Raw genomic sequence first — 23,133 nt, 5'->3', positions numbered from 1 at the left:
CTGATGCACACACATAGCTGCTGTGCGCATGCAGGACAGGCAACATGTATGAGGCACATAAATAACACACAGGCAGGAATGTGAATGCACTAGTGCAGGGAAGCACTAGTGAGGAAGGCGGGACGAGATCCGTGGGGCAGGAAGGCGGGGCCGGTGGCGTGAGTGATAATGAGTATCGGCTGTACGTGCACCAGTCCCCCATGCCTCACAGAGGAGATCGGGAGCATAAGAGGATGAGCAACAGGACTGCCAACGAGAGAGGACCGGGCCCGGACATGTTAAGTTTTGTTTGTTTGTGTGTGGCCGGCCTTTTTACTTCTGTGTTATTGTTTGGTTATTTTATTAAAGTTTATTGTTAAATGTTCACCGGTTCCAGCCTCCTTCCTTCCCATTTTATTAAAGCGGGGTTAGGCTTAAGAAAAACCTTATCGCCACTCAAGAGAGAATTTAGCGCACGAAGGATGTACTGAGAGTGCATGTAGCTCACTGACACGTTTGGCTGATGCCAAGGCCAAAAGCAAAGCCGTCTTGAAGGACAACAGCTTCAAGGAAATACCTCCCTGGGGCTCAAAAGGATACTGAGACAAGGCCTCCAGTACCATGGGGAGGTCCCATTCAGGGTCTGTTCTCCTGATGACTGGCAAGGAGTGACAGGCACCCTTCATAAATCTGCGGATTAAAGGATGCTGCCTGACTCCAAGCCCACATGACAGGCAGAAATAGCTGCCAGGTAGACCTTAATTGAGGAAAAAGACCTGCCTTTATCCATAAGGTCCTGTAAGAAACACAAAATATCAGGAACTGAGCACTGATATGATGTGAGACCGTGCCCATCACACCACCCCTCAAACACTTGCCACTTACTACCATATAAGGACCGCGTAGAAACGGCTCTGGCATTTTGTATAGTAGCAACCACACGCGGGTGAAGCCCAAGCGTGTTTAAGTTTGTCCTCTCACGGGCCAGGCCCAGAGAGCCACCCTGTCCGGTTGTGGGTGATAAATCTCCCCATTCGCCTGAGACAATAGGTCTGTGCGGTATGGGACTCGCCACGGCTGGGCGTATAACAGAGCGATTATCTCTGCCAGCCACGGTGCTTTGAGCCACACCAGGCCCTTCTCTCTCACTCTGGTCAGCATGGGAATTATCAGGCAGAGAGGAGGAAAAGCGTACAGCCAGCACCTTGGGCCATGGGTTGGCCAGTGCGTCTCCCGAGGGGCGCGTCCAAGCCCTTTAGCGAGAAGAACATAGGACAATGGGAGTTTTCGTGTGAGGCAAATAGATCTATGGTTGCCTGTCCGAATCTCCTCAATATCATGCCCACTATCGTGGGGTGGAGGCGCCAATCTCCGTAGAGTGTGTTCCCCCTCGATAGAAGGTCTGTGCCTCTGTTCAGGATGCCTGGAACATGAGCCGCCCTGGCGATTAATATATGCCACTGCTGTGATATTGTCACAGCGTACGAGCACATGATGTCCTTGCAGGCGAGGCAGAAAATAATTCTGAGCTTTCCATACGGTCAGGAGCTCTAAATAATATATGTGTTCGGAACGTAGTCTGCTCGGCCACAAACCGTTCACTATTCTGCCCTCCTGGGTCGCACCCCAGCCTGTTAAGGACGCGAATGTCGTCACGACTTTCCGCATCACTACCATTCCCAAACGGGTTCCCTGTGCGTAAAAGTCTGCGTCCTTCCAGTTAGGGCTGGGCGATATGGCAAAAAAGTAAACTCGATAGTTTTTTTCTATATTGATCGATAACGATATTTATTTCGATATATATTTAATTAAAAAACTGTATTTAAAAGAATCTATTTTAAATACAGTTTATTAACAAAAGTTAAATTCCAGTTAAAATTCAATTAAATTATTGCACTGTTGCAACACAGAGGATATTAGGCCATAAACAACATGTACCAGTTCAGTCTCATTTTGACTCAATTGACTCGTTAAGTAAAGGGAGTGTTCATTCAGTACATTCAACCAATGAAAGGGCTCCGTTACTGTGTACATTCGAACGCTATTGGCTCAGCACCTGCGCACATACATAACGCTGCAATAATGTCTTGCTCGAGTAGTGGGATTCATTCAATGCATTCAGTGAACCTTAAAGACATCTCACATAAACTGTAGTACATTTCTTTAATCATGCAAGCATCTTACATACAAGGTTCAATATTTTAATGTGCACACAAACTCACTTTATTACATCTCTAATCTGTACGTGGCAGCGCTTGTTTGTTTCATATGCACCAGCTCATGTTAGCAGATATGTTTACGATGGATATAAAAACGTTTGTGCTCGCATTTCGAAGTAACTCGGTTGCAATTGCGCCTCAAGTTTGTTTCGTTTAACCGGCGATTGCGAAGGTAAATAAGACACTTGATAAACCGCGTGATGACAACTCGAGGTTAGTTTAACCTTTGTTTCCGCTTCCAGTAATGTTTTCCTCCTCATGTCGAGTTTTCTTTGCCAAGTGCAGTATGAAATGGACTTTGTACTTTGACGCGCATGATAAAAGCTGCACGCTGACTGACTGTTGTTGCGTCTATTTCTGCGTTCTGTTAAACTGTAAGATTAATCCATATCGAGTCAAAATGCCAATAGCTTATCATCGTTTTTGAAATACATTCTATCGCGATTCGATATGATATCGTTTATCGGCAGAGCCCTACTTCCAGTGGTGAAGAGCCGCTGTGCAGGCGCGTCACTGTTACAGAGCGGCAGAGATCGCGTAACGGGCTGAAATGTAGTGACAAAACCCATTTTATGAATGCTCTCATTCTCAGGAGTCCTAGAGGCAAAACCTAGATAGCTGAAGCCATAAGACCCTGCAATCTGAGGCATGTGTGATACTGCACTCTTGCCCCCTCTCTGAACTGCGACACACAGCTCATTAGAGAGAGAACGCGCTCCTGGGAGAGACGCGCTCGCATGGAGACTGAGCTTAGCTAAAAGCCCAGGAAAATCACTCTCTGACTGGGTGTAAAATTGCTTTTGTTCACATTCACCCTGAACTCGAGAGATGTGATGTGTGTAAGCACACTGCAGGTGTCCTGCAGCACTTTCTCTTTCGATTCGGCCACGATGAGCCAGTCGTCTATGTATGTCAAAATCCGCAGACCTGACATTTTCAGGGGTGCCAAGCCCACCGCCGCACACAGACAAAAAGTCCGCAGGCTGAGTGAGAGCCCGAAAGGAAGAACAATGAATTCGTAACATATGCCTAGATGGGTGAAGTGAAGAAACTTCTTGTGTGGCGGATAAATGCATATTTGGAAAAAAAGCATCCTTGAGATCGACCAATGTGAACCAGTCATTCTGTTTTATGGCGCGGGCCAGAGTGCCGTGGGTTAACATTCTGAAATTGTATTTCCTCAAATGTTTGTTCAACACTCGGAGGTCCAAGATGAGGTGGAGAGAGCCATCCTTCTTTGGGACCAAGAAATAACAGGAATAAAACCCGATTTATCAGGCTGGGAGGCACCACCTGAATCGCTACCTTCATTAAGAGAGAAGAGATTTCTTCTTTCAGAATGTGAGCGGAGCTCTCCTCCGTGTGAGAAGAGAGAACGCCGTTGAAAAGCGGGGGTTTCATTACAAACTGTAGTCTGTAACCCTGCATAATTGTTCGCATCACCCACTATGGAGGCGCAACAGTCTGCCAGGAGTCCCCACCATGGCCGGTGAAGCACCGAAATCCTCTCATGCGCTCCGTTGGCTCTCACTGCAGAGAGAAGCACTCTCCCTGAAACTGATTTATTAGATTTGTTTGTGATGAGAGCCCCACATGCGGCGAGGCAGGCCCGTGATGAGCTGTTCGCGGAAGTAGCGGCAGATTTAGAGAGCGACATAACTGTGAAAGACTCATTAAAATCCGCGGCGTGCAGCCGTAGAAAGGGAGAGCAGGTGAAACAAAAATGCACGAGTGTGGGCGGCTCAGGATGCAAAAAACACAGCTAACCTGGCTGAATAGATGACTGTCACGTTTGGCAGAGGCTGATCAGACGATATGCCCTCCTGAAGACACAAAGTGAGCAGCGAAAATCCAACCGAACTGTGTTAAGCAGAGATCGCGAAAAGCGAATGACAACTGGAGAATAGCAGCGTAGGCAGACCTTATATGCTCTCATGTAAGGGGGTGGGGCCTTACCTGGCATTGGCTGCTCGCTTCTGTCTGTCTAGCCAGACTTTGTGCAATTGGATGCTTCTGCAGAGGTCAGGTACGGATGCCCTTCCTATAGGTTAATCTCGACCACGAGATGATGAAAGAGAACTACAGCACGAGCACACAACACATCATGGCATTATTCCTACATAACTGTTGATTCACTATAAGTTCGTGTTTTGTACATTATGCATGTACGGGCCAATTGCCAACAAAACAAAACATAATGGTTTTTCATGTTAGAAAAAAAACTTTCCAAAACCAATATGAACGCTGGCGGAGTGTATCCAGCACAGAAATACTACGTCATACATCCAACAGTTTTTTTTGACAAGTTGACAATGATAAGCATGAGAAGACAGCAAGTTTAACAGTGTAAAGAAGTCAGAATGCATGAAACACTGTTGCACCACCCCTTTAATTAATTAATGAACTAAGTTTAAGTTTTAAATATGACTTTTTTATTATTTATAACAAAAAGTCTAAACTACTGTAATAATGAATTTTAGGTACACAAATAGTTTCATAAGCTTTGAAAATGTTGCAAGGTTTTTTCTTATGTCACTGTGGTTAGTTAGCCCACATCTCAGGTAAACAAGCCCATGTGCCTTTATCAGTTGTTTAGTGACTGAAGTGTCCATTTGGCAATATTGAGTATCCATGTTGATTCAAGATTTGAATATTTGCGCAAAATCTGTGCAGATGCCAACACTTCACCAGCAAATCGAGTGAACATCATTTGTGAAATTACAACCCACCAAATTGGTTAGTGATTTGACATCATTACCCACCTCAGTTAATGTTTACCCGTATTTGGCAGGAACATACAAGAAATGACATGTTGCCAGTGATCTCAGTGATGCATGGACAACATTTGAGAGCACTCACGTAATATTTGAGTGCTCGTCCTGTGGGCGCTGCTTGTCCGGTGGACTGTGCAATAGCTCGAGTTAAGAGTCCTTTCCCGCTCTTTTTTCCCACTCTCTCATCAAGCAGTCTTCTATTGTAACATGTTCAACCTGTTACGTGTTCTATTGTAGCCATAGTTTTATTTGTGAGTAAGATGAGTGGCTGTAAGATAAGTAGGTGCAGAAGAAAAAAGTATGGCTTCCACCAGTGATTTTGGTGGACAGTTTGTGTGTCCCAAATGACATACTATACACTATGGACTCAACCATCTAGTGCAGTTGTTCTCAAACTGTAGTACGTGTACTACTAGTGGTACATGACACAACAGGTTATTAAAAATTCTATATATTCGTTTTGTGTTATATACTGTATATCTCATATAGCCTATGTGCAGTTTTAATCGGCTGCGTGAGCTACAGCACAAGCACACAATACATCATCGCATTATCCCTGCATGACACCCGTTTCATACCGCACGCGTAAGCAGAGCGTATTTTTTTCAGCGCAAATTTTAACAGATGAGAGCATTCATACCGCACGCGTAAGCAGCACGTGCTCGCGGAGCAGAAGCGGCACGTAAGCATCAGTGCAGCGATCATTTCGGCGCAAAGTCTATTTTTGCTGCGCTGCTAACGCTCAATTAAAGCGACAGTGCATTCTTTACGGACAAAATCCTCATGGATTGACAGGAAAAAGTAACACTTTTACCTTTAAAGCATGTAATTGGTGTCTAATGTGTTTTTAACAGTCGCCATGAGTTTCAAAAACACTTTTGTCAGGAGTTTTTTTGGCCAAAACCACAACAGCACAGGATTTATAATACAAGTATATCTTAAATGTTATGCTTATATTGCATATGAAGTAGTGGAAAACGATCGCATTACGCTGTCAGTGTACTGTCTGAAACCCACTGTCATCATAACCTTCTGAAAAAACAGATAAAACTACATAGACATCATGTTATATGCTTATATTGCGTATGTGTGAGAGAAAAGCGATCGCATCACAAGTCAGTCACTCTCTCCTATGGTGAGTTAACCCTTAAGTGACTTTGTATCCTTCAAAGAACGATGGCTTTTTATTTATAACTTGTACCACGTAGATCTAAAAGAGCATGAAACAGGTGGATATAACAAATCATAGTTAGGCAATCTACTTAAAAGCGCTTTGATGAAGTTTTGGAAGATATTTTGCTCATTGATGTATGTAAATAACGTAATGAGAAATTGCATTGTTGTACTGTGGTAACAGTTACCCAGGCAGCGTGGTGCACGGTGCATACGCTGCCGGTATGAAAGGACAATGGGCACGCGCTGCTAACGCTCTCCCTACGCGTTGCTGCCGCTCCGCCTACGCGCTGCTCACGCGTGCAGTATAAAACGGGTGTAACTGTTGATTCACTGTAAATTTGTGTTGTTTACATTATGCATGTACTGCGTTCGGTTCATGTCCGGCATCTTTTAACACTGGGACTGCTCCATCTATCAGTTTTAAACTATCTGCAAATCCAGCGTTATATCCACCGTTTATATAACATCCATAACCCAAATGCAGTGAACAAACAAACAAACACCTGAACTTCAGTTCAACGAATGAAGCACATTGATGGGCGTGCTCTTGCTGGATGAAGCTTGGGTGTGCTTTTCCAGGAGAATTATCCAATAAGGGAATCCACCACTGTGGACACACACACTAGGACAGGTTTAAACTCCCTCTCACCTTCCTGGAAGTTCCTTTACACACAAAGCTACACTGTAAAAAAAAATATGTAAAAAAACGGATGATGTACTGGCAGGAAATTACCAGTACATTTTCCGTAAGTTTACGAATACTTCTGTTATTCCTAAAACGGATATTTCTGTATATTTGCAGTATATTTTCTGTAATCTTTACAAACACTTGTCAATCCTTGTAATAATGACGATTACCCATCACTAGACCAATGACCACTGAAGTGTTATGTATAAAACAGAATTATCAAATACATTTATCACAATAAATACGAACTGAACGTGTATTTTTATCCCATGAAAACATTCATCAGTGCATTAAATGTGTTTTGTTTGATTTAAACAGGATGACAAAATGACATCAGGAAAAAATTGCACTTAAAAATGAACATACAATTCATTGAACAATGTCATAAGCACAATAAAAAAATGCTTGTTTTGTAAAACACTTTCTTTTTGCTACAAAGAAAAACAAACAGAATTAAATCAATACAGGTCACTTCACAAGTGAAAACTTGATGATTCCGGTAGGGATGCACCGATACCATTTTTTAAAGACACAGTACCGATACTTTTTTCTGGTACTCGCCGATACCGATACCTATAACCGATGCCTGTATAATGTACAATTATGTTAATAAACCAGTATCTTACTGGTACATTTTTTTTCTTTTGTTTTTAGGTCTACTTAAATTGAAGTACTATTTTTAAATTACGTTCAATTTTTTATTTTAAGTACCACAATTTTAATAGCACATTTACTTCAGTTTGCTAAAGTAAACGATATACTCTGTGGTAGAATTATAAAAAATTCAAGGGGGGTGGTGTGGTAAAATATGAGTGTATTATAACTTGCTCAAGTCAACCGGACTTTTATTTTGACGGGACGCCGCAAAGAGCATTTGTTTAAGTTAACCGGACTTTTATTTTGACGGATCGCCGCAAATGGTGTTTGTTATGTGTTCGTGTCCTCGTGCAGTGAAACTCTGGCTCTGAAAGCTTCACAAGCACAATGCGTTCTGGTTCAGTACATGCAACCGCACCACTCTTTCACATACAGTCACGCAAAACAAGCAGAATACATATTTAAACAGTATCTGAATATTTCGTTAGCTGTTACGTTAGCTGTTAGCGGTTCAGCGCTAATTTCTTGTTAGGAAATAATACATTTGCCAGATTCCGTGTCATTCTGTTTTGTACAGCAAATTCTATTTTTATGCCTGGATTCCTCTATTCCGTCCGCGTTTTCCGCATTGCGGAAATCATAGGGCTCTATGTATGTCACGTGAGGTATCGGTCTTTGGTATCGGTGTGTCATTAGGAGTACATCTCATCTCAACTCAACTTTATTTATATAGCGCTTTTTACAATTTTCATTGTTACAAAGCAGCTGTACATGAGACATATTGACTAAAAGCAAACCAATTAAAGTTGGTTTTTTAACCATTAAATTAAAGTATTGGTAAATTAAAGTACCTGCAAAAACAATAAAAAGTTGAAAACACAGAAGACAGACATACCCACATACAAAACACTCCACACACACAACATGCACACGTACTAACACACATAGACATAGAGACACACACACACACGGACGCGCACGCACACACACACGTACAAAGACAAGTACGTACGCACACACACACGCTCAGTGAGAGCACACATTTAAGATAAAGGAGAGAGAAGCACAGGTCAAATATAACAGACTATAAATTCCTATATGCAATATTAATTAAGTAAAACTTTAAAATTCTAAAGCAGCCCCCCGGTCAGGCAAACAGTGCAAAAAACAGTATGCAAACGGTGGCGTGGAACCCAAAACTCTAATGGAGAAAAAAAACCTCAGGAGAACCCAGGCCCAACCAGGGGATTCCAGTTCCCCTCTGGCAAAAGCTGCTGCCTCTGCACAAGCTCCAGAGAACTTGCACAACAAGGCTAAATAAAATAAATAAACTTACTAATAAGGTAAATTATAGTTTAAGATTATCATTAACAATCTAATAGCATTTGAAAATTTGTGGTGAAGACGTGTCAGGTGACCGCGTCCTTCTTTATCCAGCTCTATCATCTCAGCTCTTGTCAGGTCGTCGCTTCCCATTCTCCGCTCTACCATCAGGTCAGGCCATGAACTGCATCCTGCTCGCTGTGGTAACCTTGGAACAATGAGACAAGACTGGCTGAGAGTAGAGTACTGTTCTGAACTCTTTGATGCAACAAGTACATCAGTTGTGTTTTTGGTTCCGGTTGATCTAACTAATGCAGCCTAAACCCTCAGAGAATTTATATTAAGGAAGTATAGTGTATGCAAGATTAAAAAGATGCGTCTTTAGTCTAGATTTAAACTGACAGAACCGGGCTAATATGTTCATACTTTTTTGTACGTGTATGAACTCGAGCTGCCGCGTTTTGGACCAGTTGGAGTTTTTGTAATAAGCCTGCAGGGCAACCACCTAACAGTGCATTACAGTAGTCTAGTCTTGATGTCATGAATGCATGAATTAACTTCTCTGCATCTGACATTGACAGCATATGATGTAGTTTAGATATATTCTTAAGATGGAAAAACGCAATTTTACAGGTGTTGGCGACGTGGCTCTCAAATGACAGACTACTATAGAATAGAACGCCAAGATTCTTTACGACGACGAGGGTTTTATGGAACATCCGTCAATAGTTAAGCAGTATTCTTGGTTGTTACTTATAGCAGTTTTCGGTCCAATAAGTAACACTTCTGTTTTGTCCGAGTTCAGTAATAAAAAGTTGTTACTCATCCAGTTTTTTATATTGACTATGCATTCCATTATTCGATGGAACTGCTGTGTTTCATGAGGCTTCGAGGAAATATAAAGTTGAGTATCATCAGCATAACAGTGAAAGCTAACTCCGTGTCACTTTATTATATCTCCTAGAGGTAGCATGTGTAATGTGAAGAGCAGAGGCCCTAAGACTGAGCCCTGTGGTACACCGTACTGGACTTTTTGCGTGACACCTCATTGTTTATTGCTGCAAATTGAAAATGGTCGGATAAATAAGATTCAAACCATTTCAAAGGTAATCCTTTAATGCCGATGTAATTTTCGAGTCTATGTAGGAGTGTGCTGTGGTCAATGGTGTCGAATGCAGCACTAAGGTCTAGCAGCACCAATAACGAGATACAACCTCGGTCAGACGCCAATAGCAGATCATTTGTAACTCTGATGAAAGCAGTCTCTGTACTGTGACATGGTCTAAATCCAGACTGGAATTCTTCATTGATGTCATTCCTTTGGAGGAAGGAGCATAATTGAGTTGAAACTACTTTTTCCAGAACTTTAGATATGAAAGGTAGATTCGATATAGCCCTGTAGTTCCCTAGTTCTCTAGGGTCGAGTTGGGCTTTTTTGACAAGGGGCCTTATAACAGCCACTTTATATGCTTTAGGCACATGTCCTAATGTCAGAGATGAGTTAATAATACCAAGAATACGATCTATAATTTCTGGGAGCATCTCTTTCAGTAGATTTGTAGGTATAGGGTCTAGCATGCATGTTGTTGATTTAGATGATCTAATAATTTTAGACAGCTCATCTTGATCTACGGTATAAAATAATTGCAATTTCTCCTTAAGGGCGCTGTAGTTAGTTTGTTCAGCGAGTTTCACTTCTGATTGCATTGTTATAATTTTTTCTCTAATATCTTGGATTTTATATGTGAAGTAGTTCATAAATTCATCACTGCTATGCTGATATACAGGATCAGAAGTCACTGACGATTTATTTTTTGTTAATTTAGCCACTGTGTTAAATAAAAACCTAGGGTTGTGCTGGTTTTCTTCTATTAGTGATGAAAAGTAGGCGGATCTAGAAGTTTTTAAGGGTTTCCTGTATTTTCGAATACTATCCTTCCATGCTGTACGTGTCGTGATTCTGCCTCATCTTGTCATGTCTTTCTTGATCTTGTGGCAGAATCCCACGGCAGGATCCCTTGTTATGTGTGGAGAGTCATTTTGACCCTGTCGGCCTTTGATACTCTCTCCGGTCCTTGTCTGTGTTCCCGCCCTTTTGTATCTCTCGTTACTGGTTGTTTATTAGTTCATGCCCCACACCTGTTCCCCTTTGATTTGTCCCTTTATTTAATGCCCCCGTGTTCTCTGTCTTGTGTCGGTTCATTGTGCTGTGTCGTGTTGCTTGGGGTGAGTTCATGTCTTGTCAGTGTAGTCTAGTCATTTGTAGTTATATGGTAAATGTTACTTTTAGTCCTGTCTAGTTTAGTTAGTCCGTGTTCCTGTTTATATCTTGGTTATTTTACCCCATCGTGGGTTTTTGTTTTGTCCATGTTTTATTATTATTAAAGTTTTGTTAACCCCTTACCTCCTGTCTGCACTTGGGTCCTCTGTTCTTGTATCTCCGTGTCTCTCACCCCGAATCATGACAGTACGAAATACCTCTAATTTAGTTTTCTTTAAGTTGCGCTCCTTTTTTCGGGCCGCTTTCTTTAGAGCCTGAGTTTGTTCATTATACAACGGTGTGGGGCTGCCATTTTTAATCTTATTTAAACTTAAAGGAGCAACTGTGTCTAGCATTTCCGAGAAGGTGGAGTTAAAATTTTCAATGGTAATGTCAAGATCTTCAACGTTATTACTCATGCTAGAGATTTGAGACAATTCAGGCAGATTATCGAGAAACGCATCTTTGGTAGTTGAAGTTATTGTTCTACCATATTTGTAACAAGGAGTTTTATTTGCAGCCGTAGTCCAGTGAAGCAAACATAATACCAGATAATGATCCGAAATGTCTTCACTCTGCTGAAGGATTTTAACGTCATCCACATTTATACTGTAAAACAGTATTAAATCTAAAGTATGATTACGAAGGTGAGTGGGTCCTGACACATGTTGACTAACACCCATGGAGTTAAGAGTGTCTTTGAAAGCCATTCCTAAGGCATCTGTATCGTTATCTACATGGATGTTAAAGTCACCAACGACAAGGAGTCTATCTGCGGCCAGTACTAGTTCTGATAAGAACCCACCAAATTCTTTAATAAAATCTGTGTGGTGCCCTGGAGGCCTATATACAATAGCTAGAATCAATTTAGAAAGTGTTTTATCTTTAGTATTAGGTGTTGAAACATGAAGAACCATGACTTCAAAAGAATTATATTTAGAGTTCGACTTCTGGGAAATGCTAAGAGAGTTATTGTAAAGTGCTGCGACACCTCCCCCTCTGCCTTTTAGACGAGGCTCGTGTTTATAATAATAATCTTGGGGGACAGATTCATTTAAAGTAATATAATCATCTGGTTTAGCCATGTTTCTGTCAAACAGAGCATGTCTATTTTATGATCTGTTATCATATCATTAACAAAAAGTGCTTTATTAGAGAGAGATCTAATATTTAGCAATCCGAGTCGTAACAGTTGATTATCTGTATTTTGTTCATGTTTAATTTGTTTAACGTTTATTAAATTACTTTCAAGAGGTTTACGCATTATTTTATGTTTGCTAATCCGGGGGACAGACACAGTCTCTATTTTATGATATTCGGAAGAAGGGATTATTACATTTTGTGTATTCTGCGACGTGAGACGGCAAGCAGACAGTTGGTTAAGCCATTCTGTACGATACAGCGTACTTTTATCGAAACAGAAATAAAAAGGAACTTGCTTGGAAGAAAGTGAGTGAGGAGGTCAGACAATCTGGTAAATTGTAAAAAACGCTCTTTACTCAATTTGATCTATATATACAGTATATATATATACACAAGAGTGGAGCCGCCTGTCAGAAGCCCCTCCCATGACGCGAATTTGCGTCTGTTTTTGAAGTGAATTTCACATGCGAATGAAGCGAGTAAACTCAAAATGTTTAAGTGTCCAACTACGCGCGAATAGCACGATTCATTCGCGCAAATCACGTTGGTGGGAACGCTCAGTAAGAGCTGAAACCAGAGCATCTCTATCTTGAGAGCACTATACAGCATGTTTTGCTCATTAGAAGTCAATTCACAGCGCTTCAGATGATGCATTGTCTGCACAAGTTGACCAATTTTCTGGCATGCTTTAGCCACTTTTTAAGTTTATTTTAAGGATATATTTTCACATGTCGAAAGTTTCCTAAATTTAACTACATTTTACCACTTTCCTGTAGTACACAATCCAGCATGCAACCTGTCCAATCGGAGTATGAAAAAATATATATAAAGCTATTTACATATACAGAAAAAATCAAGCTACTTCATATCCTTGCAGAGAAGACCTCTATTGCTCAGTTGCTTTGTGTAAGAAAATATAGCCTAGTATATTCAATAGACACTCAAAAACAAAACATAAGAAAATGGTGAGGATAAAATGAAGAAAATGTGATTCAATGTATATTTTGTGCATGTAAAGTTTGGATCTAAAGCAAACTGTTTAACAACAACAATTAAAACCTCGTTTAAATTAAAAGTAAACAGAAACACTTACTGTAGGATGGAATGTCGTCTACTTGAGTTTCCTTGCTACACAATCAGAAGTCCAACACAAATTAATAAAAGAGGTTTGACGCTGAAAAGAACTCAGAGTCTGCTGTATATGCCAGTCTCTCTAGTAAATCTGCGAATAGTGTCTAGGTGTTAAGGGGTTGCCACAGAAAGCTCTTTAAACTAAAACAGATGTGCAAAGAGAACTCTTAATAACAGGATGTGTGAGATTTGACTGTTCTAAATGTTTTAAAGAATATCCGTTTAGAATCATATAAACAGTTATGTTAAAAGGCATACCTTTGATAGAATCACTTTTATTTTGAATGTAAACATTTTTATTTTGAAAACCTTATGCAGACTTATTTTATGATACAACCCGGAGGCATGATATAAAAACATTCATGAAATTAACATGTCGTACATTCAATTTAAGGCTTCTTGCTGTTCAATCAAAATCTGCTTTGTGTTTTAAGGAATCACCCAACTGCCTGCTGTGATGCTATGAACACTTGCAATAAAGATGTTTTTTTCACCCTTGGTTGGTGGACGCACTACTGGCATCTTCTCAGAATGAAGGAAAACAGTCAGGATAGGGGCAACATCATGGACACCATTTAAAGACACTGCTCCATGCAGTTAGCAAAACGTATTGGTGTGTGCTTTAATTATGCAGTGTTGTAGACACAGTTTGAGGAATGGATACTCTGATTTTTTTTTTCATTTTTCAGAAACATGAATGCTGGAAGGTAACTGCTCTTGGTCAACACTCGTGCACGCATACAAACATTTATTTGGTCAAGCCATTTTCATGGAGGCCCCTGTACAATTAGACGCGTGTGAGAATGGTTTCAGTTTTAAACAAAACAGATAATGATGAATAGTGTGTTTTTGTATTTCGTTTTACACACAGATATGTTTAGAATGTTACTGGCATTTAGTAGTATAAGTTGTTTTATGGTTAGTTAGAGATATAGCGAGATTATAGTTTGTCATTAACCCTAGATTGCATTGGACACTCTTGCAACACACAGTGGACCCCACAGTTCAATTCGTCACGCATTGCTTCATGTAATCTACTGCTATCAGGTTGGGAACACTTGTTAGTCGTAAACAACGCTTCGCTGTGTCGAGATAATCCGCTCATGCCATGTTGCCTCATGTACAGAACAGTACTCTACTCTCAGCCAGTCTTGTCTCATTGTTCCAAGGTTACCACAGCGAGCAGGATGCAGTTCATGGCCTGACCTGATGGTAGAGAGGAGAATGGGAAGTGGGGACCTGACAAGAGCTGAGATGATAGAGCTGGATAAAGAAGGACGCGGTCTCTTGACATGTCTTCACCACAAAACTTCAAATGTTATTAGATTATTAATGATAATCTTAAACTAAAATTTATTTTATTATTAAGTTTATTTATTTTATTTAGCCTTGTTGTGCAAGATCTCTGGAGCTTGTGCAGAGGCAGCAGCTTTTGCCAGAGGGGAACTGGAATCCCCTGGTTGGGCCTGGGTTCTCCTGAGGTTTTTTTTCTCGATTAGAGTTTTGGGTTCCTCGCCACCGTTTGCATACTGATTTTGCACTATCTGCCTGACCGGGGGGGCTGCTTTAGAATCTTAAAGTTTTACTTAATTAATATTGCATATAGGAATTTATTATCTGTTATATTTGACCTGTGCTTCTCTCTCCTTTATCCTAAATGTGTGCTCTCACTGAGCGTGTGTGTGTGTGCGTACGTGTGTGTGTGTGTGTGTGTCTCTGTGTCTGTGTGTGTTGGTGCGTGTGCGTGTTGTGTGTTGTGTGTGTGGAGTGTTTTGTGTGTGGGTGTGTCTGTCTTCTGTGTTTTCAACCTTTTCTTGTTTTTGCAGGTACAACTTTGATTGTTTTGCTTGTAGTCAATGTGTCTCATGTACAGCTGCTTTGTAACAATGAAAATTGTAAAAGCGCTATATAAATAAAGTTGAGTTGAGTTGAGTACATGAATAGGGTCAATTTCACGCTATGATGTAAAAACAAATCATAAACAAATCATCGCTGTCACCCCGCCGGACGTAAACAAGTTGAAATACGCCCTGTTACAACCGCGTGCTGTCACAACAATTTTGCTTGCAGCTCAGGAATGTCTCCCGCATGTTACTGACCTGCCGCGGAAAAAAGAGGCGTCAGAGGAAGAGGTGAAAACTGCTGGAGTTGCTATTCACAGGAGATCCGTTGCTGGTGTGTTGTCTGTCGGGATGTCGCAGGGATTGCACCGCCATGGTCGATTGTTGGGCTTGTCGCGTCGATGGCTTCGACCCGTTCTTCCCGGGCCATTTGTGTCGCCATGCCGCCTCCTTCCCCGTATTCGCGGTGGTGGAGTTTAACTTTTCAAATCTTCGACAGATCCAGAGACATGTGCAACCAGAGGTATCACCTTGTGTTGCTCTGATCAATGCGCACTCCTTGGTAAATAAGACTTTTATATTAAATTACTTTTTTACTTCCCATACCTTGGATACCCCATGTATAACAGAAACCTGGATTAAACCTGATGATTTAAGCCCTTTTACTGAGCTGGTGCCTTCGGGCTGTAGCTTTCTAAATTCCCCGCGGTTATCTGTCGCGGTGGGGGCTTAGCAACAGTTTTTAAAAACACATGTCTCTTTCGCAGTCTATCAACTGAAATGCGTGGCTGCTTCGAAGTTTTGCCTTTTCAACTCTGCCTGGTGAATCCAGTGGTGTTTGTGATTATTTATATATATATAGACCTTTGAATGAAAATAAGGACTTTTTAAACAAATTTGCTCAATTTTTGAATGAAATGGTCATTAGCTATCATAGGATTTTAATCATGGTTGATTTTAACATTCACGAGTGTTGTGACTGCAAACCACTATCCAAAGACTTTTGTAGCCTACTTGAATCCTTTGATTTTACACAATAGATATCTGGACCCACTCATACCCAGGGACATACGCTGGACCTAATTTTATCTTGTGGTGTGTCGGTAGGGGATATTATAATCGAGGACGCTGGTATATCTAACCATCTGCCTATACTATTTACGGTGTCTTTGGAGAAAAATACCCTAAGGCAATCATCTTTGTCACGCTAGACTCGTGTTTTTACAGACTGCTCTAGCGAAGAGTTCTCCTCTAATTATGACTTACTTGGTGCAACTCGGACTATGAACACTTTTTCTGGATGTCAATCATCATCATAGTATTTTTAACAAAAAATGTTAAAATATCTTAATTTCTTTTGCACCTTTAAAACTGAAAAAACAAAGGCGTAATATAACACCCTGTAGTGATGGGAAGTTTGAGTCATTTTTGCGATTCGAATGCTTGAATCTCGTTCAGCAAAATGAACAAATCTTTTTTTGAGTCATTTTGTTCATCTGAGCAGAGTTAAATTAATGTTGCATGTTAATAGCTAAATTACCCGTTCATTTGTCACGTGATATGACAGATGCGTGTATAATGTATTACATATAAAAATAACTTATTTCCTGACTTCCCTTACAAATATTAATGTAGTTTTTAACTCTTGCTTCTGATGCATTTCTGTAGTGTTATGCATTTATAATTCATTAACAGTTTTGAGTCACTCAGGTATGCAAAAAAGGTTTACAGGTTGTTTTTTAAACTAAAAAGTCTTATGCAGTTAGCAAAGTATATAATAATAGGCTAATTATATAATTTAAATGTGAAATTATTTAATAATAGATCACTTGTGTAATATATGTATTATACATGAACACTGACTGTACTAGTGTTGCTTATGTTTATATTTTGCCAGCACAGTTCTTATGCAAAAGAGTTATTTATTAAGAGAAATTAAAAACACATGCAGAAATCCACAATAAACATTTATCAATATACGGACAGAAAAGTGTATAATACAAATGTATAATACAATGCAATGTAAGTCGCTTTGGATTGAGCATCTGCCAAATGCATAAATGAAATGTAAAAAAGAAGAGAACTAATTACAATTTAGAGAACATGTTTATTGCACATATCTTTTGATCATTTTATAATATTTCCTACCTACAATACAACATATAAAACATACAACACTGACTGATGATCCGGAAAGCAGTCACGTAACGTTAAAGACTCGGACCCGAAGACTCCGGTACAGGGTGCAGGTTTGCCTGCAGAGCTACCATTTGACAAAAGAACGAAAGGGCTCGGACCCAATGACTCGAGAGATGAACTAATAATTTCTCTTTCCGATGTAAAAGAACGAAAAGACTTGGACCCGATGACTCAAGAGATGTGCTAATCATTTCTGTTTCTGGTACAATGTTGCACATGCGCGGTCAACACAAAATGAACGAATCACTCTCTGAGACAACTCGCTACTCCCAAGTCATGCTGAAGTTTCGTTCAAAAAGAATGAATCTTTCATGAACGACCCATCACTAACACCCTGGCATACAGATTCCACCTAAGGCAGACTTGTAAAAGGGCAGAGCGTAGGTATAAAAAAGTATAGGCTGCAAGTTTCTTATGAAATCCTTCAGGACTCTTTATCATCTTTCAGCGAGCAGCCAGAGCGGCTAAAAGCAAATATTTCTCATAATTAATTGTACAAAACGGTAACAAGCCAAATACTTTATTTTCTACTATTAAGTCTGCACTTAATCCAGTTGTTAATATTTTTCCTGAAGCATCTGTCGCTTTGTGTGAAAATTTAGCAAATTATTTTGATGGCAAGATCTCTCAAATTATGTCTAATGTACCAATGTTATCTTATGGTCTAGCGGGGACCCCTATACCCCGGTCCCATATTATCTTGCGTTGAGCTAGTTACTCTGAATAATTTAACTAAAATTGTGCTTAGTCTGAAACCTACACTATGCCCCCAGGATGGTCCTGACTTATTGTCAATCATAAACAAATGCCTTCAAACAGGAACCGTCCGCCATGATTTTAAACTTGCCACAGTTCACCCTTTTTTTTAAAGAAAACTAACTTGGATCCGACGTTGTTGGCTAACTTTTGCCCTATTTCAAATCTCCCCTATTTGTCAAAAATTCTGGAGAAATTTGTTTTAATCAACTTCAGTCTCACCTGGTTTATAACTCTATTCAAGAGAAGTTTCAGTCTGGCTTTAAATCCTGCCATAGTACAGAGTCGGCCCTCATAAGAGTTGTTAACGATATCATGTTGACCATGGATTCTGGTCAGTCTGCGGCTCTAGTTTTATTAGACCTTAGCTCAGCCTTTGACCTGGTCAGCCATGATATTCTTTTATCTGGACTTGAGGCATGTGTTGGACTACAGGGCACAGTTCTACAGTTGTTTAGGTCCTATCTCACAAATAGGAGATTTGTTGTAAACATTGGTCACAACTCCTCCTCTAATGTCAAAGTAAGATCTGTGTTACCTCAAGGATCGATTCTTGGTCCAGTGTTATTCTCACTATAAATGCTTCCATTAGGGTCTATTTTTAATAAGTACCGGGTAGGGCTGGGCGGAATGACGGAAAATTCCGTTACCGCGGAATAAAATGTCAACCGTAAGAGAATTTTCTATTCCGTTTATTCCGCGGAATGTAAATAAGTAGGCGTGGTTAACTCGGCGCTCTGCAAATTGGGCGTTATGATGAAAAAAACATGTGAATTAATTCACCCATAACAAATTAACAAATCAAACATTCTTTTGACCTTCTTTCAGTCTGTAGTTTCGTGATCCGCTCCAGTCCGGCGCTTTCTCTCTCGCCCGCAGTGCTCGTGCAGGGGTGCAGTGATCTGCGCGTGCACATAATAAAGCTCATTCTCAGTTATTTCAGAAGTCAGGTCGCTTTGTAAAGCTGTTAATAGTTTTAATAAAGTTTAACTTTAGGCGAGCCAAGGCAAAACTTGCGTTGTAACGCGCAATGATGCTCGCCACGTGAGCACTGCTACTGGGAGACGCGGAGTCACCAGAGACTTGCAGTGCAAAAACAAGCCCGAGAATAAACAAACCTAAAGACAGAGAGTCACAACACAAAAAGTGCTCATCTAATAGAGAGTGAAGAGCGATAAAGACCTACAGTACAGACCCCATGAACAGCAGTTTATAACACTAGTCATATACTGTACTCTCATTGTTTGTGCATATATTCAAACTTCATTGTTATACATGTTGTCTATATCTTCCTACCGTATACATGTAATATAGCTAGAAGATAAATATAAATTAATGATAAATCTGATTATCAGAACTTAATTTGATAACTTTATTACATTTTCATAACTTTCCTACATTTTAACTATGTGGTGAGCATTTAAATGAACTGTAATACATAAAGGAAATCAATCTAAGAAAAATGTGGTATAAGATATAGAATTAAAATAGGAGATTGTTACTGTGAAATAAAACTATTCATTCTGTAAAATAGATTTTTGGTAATTTCGCCCACCCCTAGTACCGGGTCTCGTTTCATTTACATGCGGATGACACCCAAATTTATATCCCTCTAAAGCGTGGGGATACACATGCTTATAAACCCATTTTGGACTGTTTGGAGGAATTAAAATCTTTGCTAGCAACTAATTTATTATGTCTAAATGAGAGTAAAACTGAATTTATTTTGTTGATCACAGTTTTCAGGACCTTGATATATCATTTATGTCTTCATGTAGCACTACATGTGTTAGAAACCTGGGAGTATGGCTTGACAATAATCTCACATTTGATAAGAAGATTAGTTCTGTTGTCAAATCCTGCTTTTATCATATTAGGCTCCTTTCGAAAGTAAAGTCATTATTATCCTTAAAAATGTTTGTAATAGCTATACATGCCTCCGTTACCTCCAGGTTTGACCACTGTAATTCCCTGTACGTTGGTTCCCCAACGTCTTGTGTTTCTCGCCTTCAGCTTGTTCAAAATGCAGCAGCCCGGCTACTTACTGGAAAGTGTAAATATGATTCAATTACACCGATTTTAATTTCTCTTCATTGGCTTCCAGTGAAGTACAGAATTGATTTTAAAATACTCATATTAGTTTTTAAGTCACTTCACAATTTGGCACCACGGTATCTGACTGAATTATTGCATCCATATACGCTGTCCATCATGAGATCTAAGGATGCCAACCTGTTGCATGTTTCTAGGACCAGGCTAAAAACACGAGGTGTTCATGCCTTTTCTGTTGTTGGCCCACGATTATGGATCAACCTTCCCTATCATATTAGAACTGCCCAGACCCTATCTGTCTTTAAATCCAACTTAAAGACTTTTTTGTTTTCAATGGCTTTCGATGTCACATGATATTTGTGATGGGCTTTTAACCTTCTATCTTCTCTGGTTTCTTTTCCACACCGTTTTATAGCTTGGGTGTTATATACAGTACGTTTTAATTGAGCATTGTCTCTGTACTTTTTTTTCATTGTTGTAAAGCAGTTTGGTGTTTTAATTGTGCTATATAAATAAAGATGTATTGTATTGTAAATCAATCTCAGTCTTGAGGATCACTGGCCGGTTCTTGCATAGGAAAGCAAGCCTCTCTGCTCTCTCAGCTGTCTTTCTCTTTCGCTTCTCATCCAGGATACAGGAAACTGTGCTGTAGAGCCTCTCACTTTCTACGTTAGTGCAGGGTGCACAGAGGTAATTCAAGGCAGCCACAGCAAGGCCAGGAAAGCGCTGGCGGTTGACTCCCCAGTATTTGTATGGGTCGTGTGTGACAGGAATTGTTTCCTCTGTGAAAAATCCATACATTTGGACAACAGTGCTGGAGCAGCTTGCTGCACCACCAGGTTCCTCACGCTCCTCCCGAATTTTATCAAATTCTTTCATGAAGCTACTGGTGCTTCAATCTGATGCCTCATCATCTGTGGTGGTCCTCAAGTCTTCCTCCAATTTTTTGGCCAGTGCATCTTTTCCATGCTTTGCAGACTCTGCACCGGTAAAGAATCTTAAAAAGTTACATACATACATCAGTTACACAGTACGTCCTAGAGATACCAACGAAATAAAAGTTATATGTAAAATCTATAGTGTACATGTACTATGTTGTTTAATATTCATATTTTCTCAGTTCTATTAAATGTACATTTACATCGTGGCATCGTACATGTCAATTTACAGTCACAGACTAGTGTACGTGTAACACTGAGTGAGAAAGAACATGAAAAACAGAGAAAATGACAAATGCTCAACAAATAAGTCATAAAAAGTTACTTTTGTCAGCTGCACATATGGTATCGGAATATATATTTATATATAAAATAATTACTCATTGTTTACAGTCTTACCTTACTTTGTATCTCGGGTCCAGGAGGGTTGAAAGTGCATACAGAGGTTCCTCTTCCACTGTGCTGAAGCGTTTGTCGATGGCTTCTAGGAGGGCCTTTTTCATAGTTTTAATCCAAGAGTCGGCATCTGTTTCCATGGAGAGGAAACGTTTGAGAACAGTGACACTTGGGATTACATCAGCAGCAGAGGCAGTGGCTGAGCTCACCTTCCTAGTAAACTCCTCAGATGGTTCAAGACAGGTCTTTGTTTTTTCAAGCAAGGCCCACTGGGTAGTGTTGTGGGTAGGTCATGGTCAGCAGCATAGGCAGACTGGACTTGCTTCTGTTCCAGCTGACTCTCTATCATGAAGTAGGTGCTATTCCACCTTGTTCGGATGTCTTGCTGGAGGTGTTTTGGTTCCTCGTCATCTTGAGCTGGATATCTTGCAGCCGGGAATATGCTTGTGGAGAGTGTTTAAAATGCCCAAAATGTGTCTCCCACCTGCAACGGCATCACTCACGTTGCATTATGAGAGAAGTCCCTCGTTTACAACAAGCTGCATTGTATGAGCAATGCAGCCTAAACTGTGCACTCCCATGATGTCCATTGCTCTTTTTGTGTTTTTGGCGTTGTCTCTAAGAAAAACGTGGACTCTGCTCAGCGGGATTTACCACTTGTCAAGCATTTTTTTAGGGCAGCTGCAATCGCGCCGCTGAAAGACCCATGAAAGTTTGTTGCATTTAACATGGCACCTTGTGGCACAAAATTCACATCCAACCAGTGTGCCAGTAAACTTAAAAGCGACACAGGGGACACGTCGGAGCTCCAGATATCTGTTGTAAAACTCATCGCTTTGACATCTTTCATTTCTTCAGATATGTGTTTGCAAACTTTTCGGTACAGTTCAGGTAGAGCCGTCTCTGATAAATATTTCTGCTTCACCATGTCGTTCCGTGGCTCCAGGTGGTTTATTAGTCTGAAGCCCTTGTTTGCAATAATGGACAGCGGTTGCCTATGCATAACAATTAAATTCAGTATGCTTTCAGTGATTTTCGCTCCTTTCACACTACCATGTTAAAATTTCTGAATTCTTTCCGTTGTCTCCTCCAAAGTTAGCTGCTTCGTACGTCTCGTTTTTGTTTTTTCAGGTTGTTGAACTCTGCGTGCTCTTTAGGATAAAATCTCTGTAAATGCTTCATTAAATTTGTAGTATTATAATTTGAAGTTGTGTCACCACCCCTCACAACATTTACTTGGCATATATTGCAAACAGCGGTGGAACTTGTTGGCATAGCTATTGTAAAATACCTCCAAATCATGGATGTTTTGGCTCGCTCTATGCTGTTCGCTGCTCTATTCTCCATATGTTAGCTTGTTCACCTGCGCTGCGTACAGAGCACGTTGCTGGAGTATGATGCGCACAGCCGTGGCGCGAAAGCGTTTAAGCACCGGTGTCTCCGTAAACTTCTACATCGCCTTGCAGAAATGTGATGTAATTCACTTTTATGTTTTTGAACTGTTACCAAAGCTTAAGCACTTTCATCTGTCTCACGATTGTACTGCAATGCTCTTAAGAACGCTGAAGTCGAACAGAAATGAGATATAACACTTACAGCTCTCTGTTTGGAGTGTGTCAGTCACGCTCGTCAGAAAAGTGAGTGAAACACACACACAAACA

The 23,133-nt window shown here is 40.3% G+C and overlaps 1 protein-coding gene across 1 annotated transcript in view; it reads left to right on the top strand.

The window, feature by feature from the left end:
• gtf2a1l (general transcription factor IIA, 1-like) overlaps nt 1-23,133 on the top strand; it is a 109,222-nt gene that overhangs the window by 56,519 nt on the left and 29,570 nt on the right. The gene's annotated exons all lie outside the window — the stretch shown is intronic.

The sequence above is a fragment of the Triplophysa rosa genome, linkage group LG9, assembly GCF_024868665.1.
Source record: "Triplophysa rosa linkage group LG9, Trosa_1v2, whole genome shotgun sequence".
NCBI classification, from domain to species: Eukaryota; Metazoa; Chordata; class Actinopteri; order Cypriniformes; family Nemacheilidae; genus Triplophysa; species Triplophysa rosa.
This window is presented reverse-complemented; position numbering and strand designations above follow the sequence as displayed.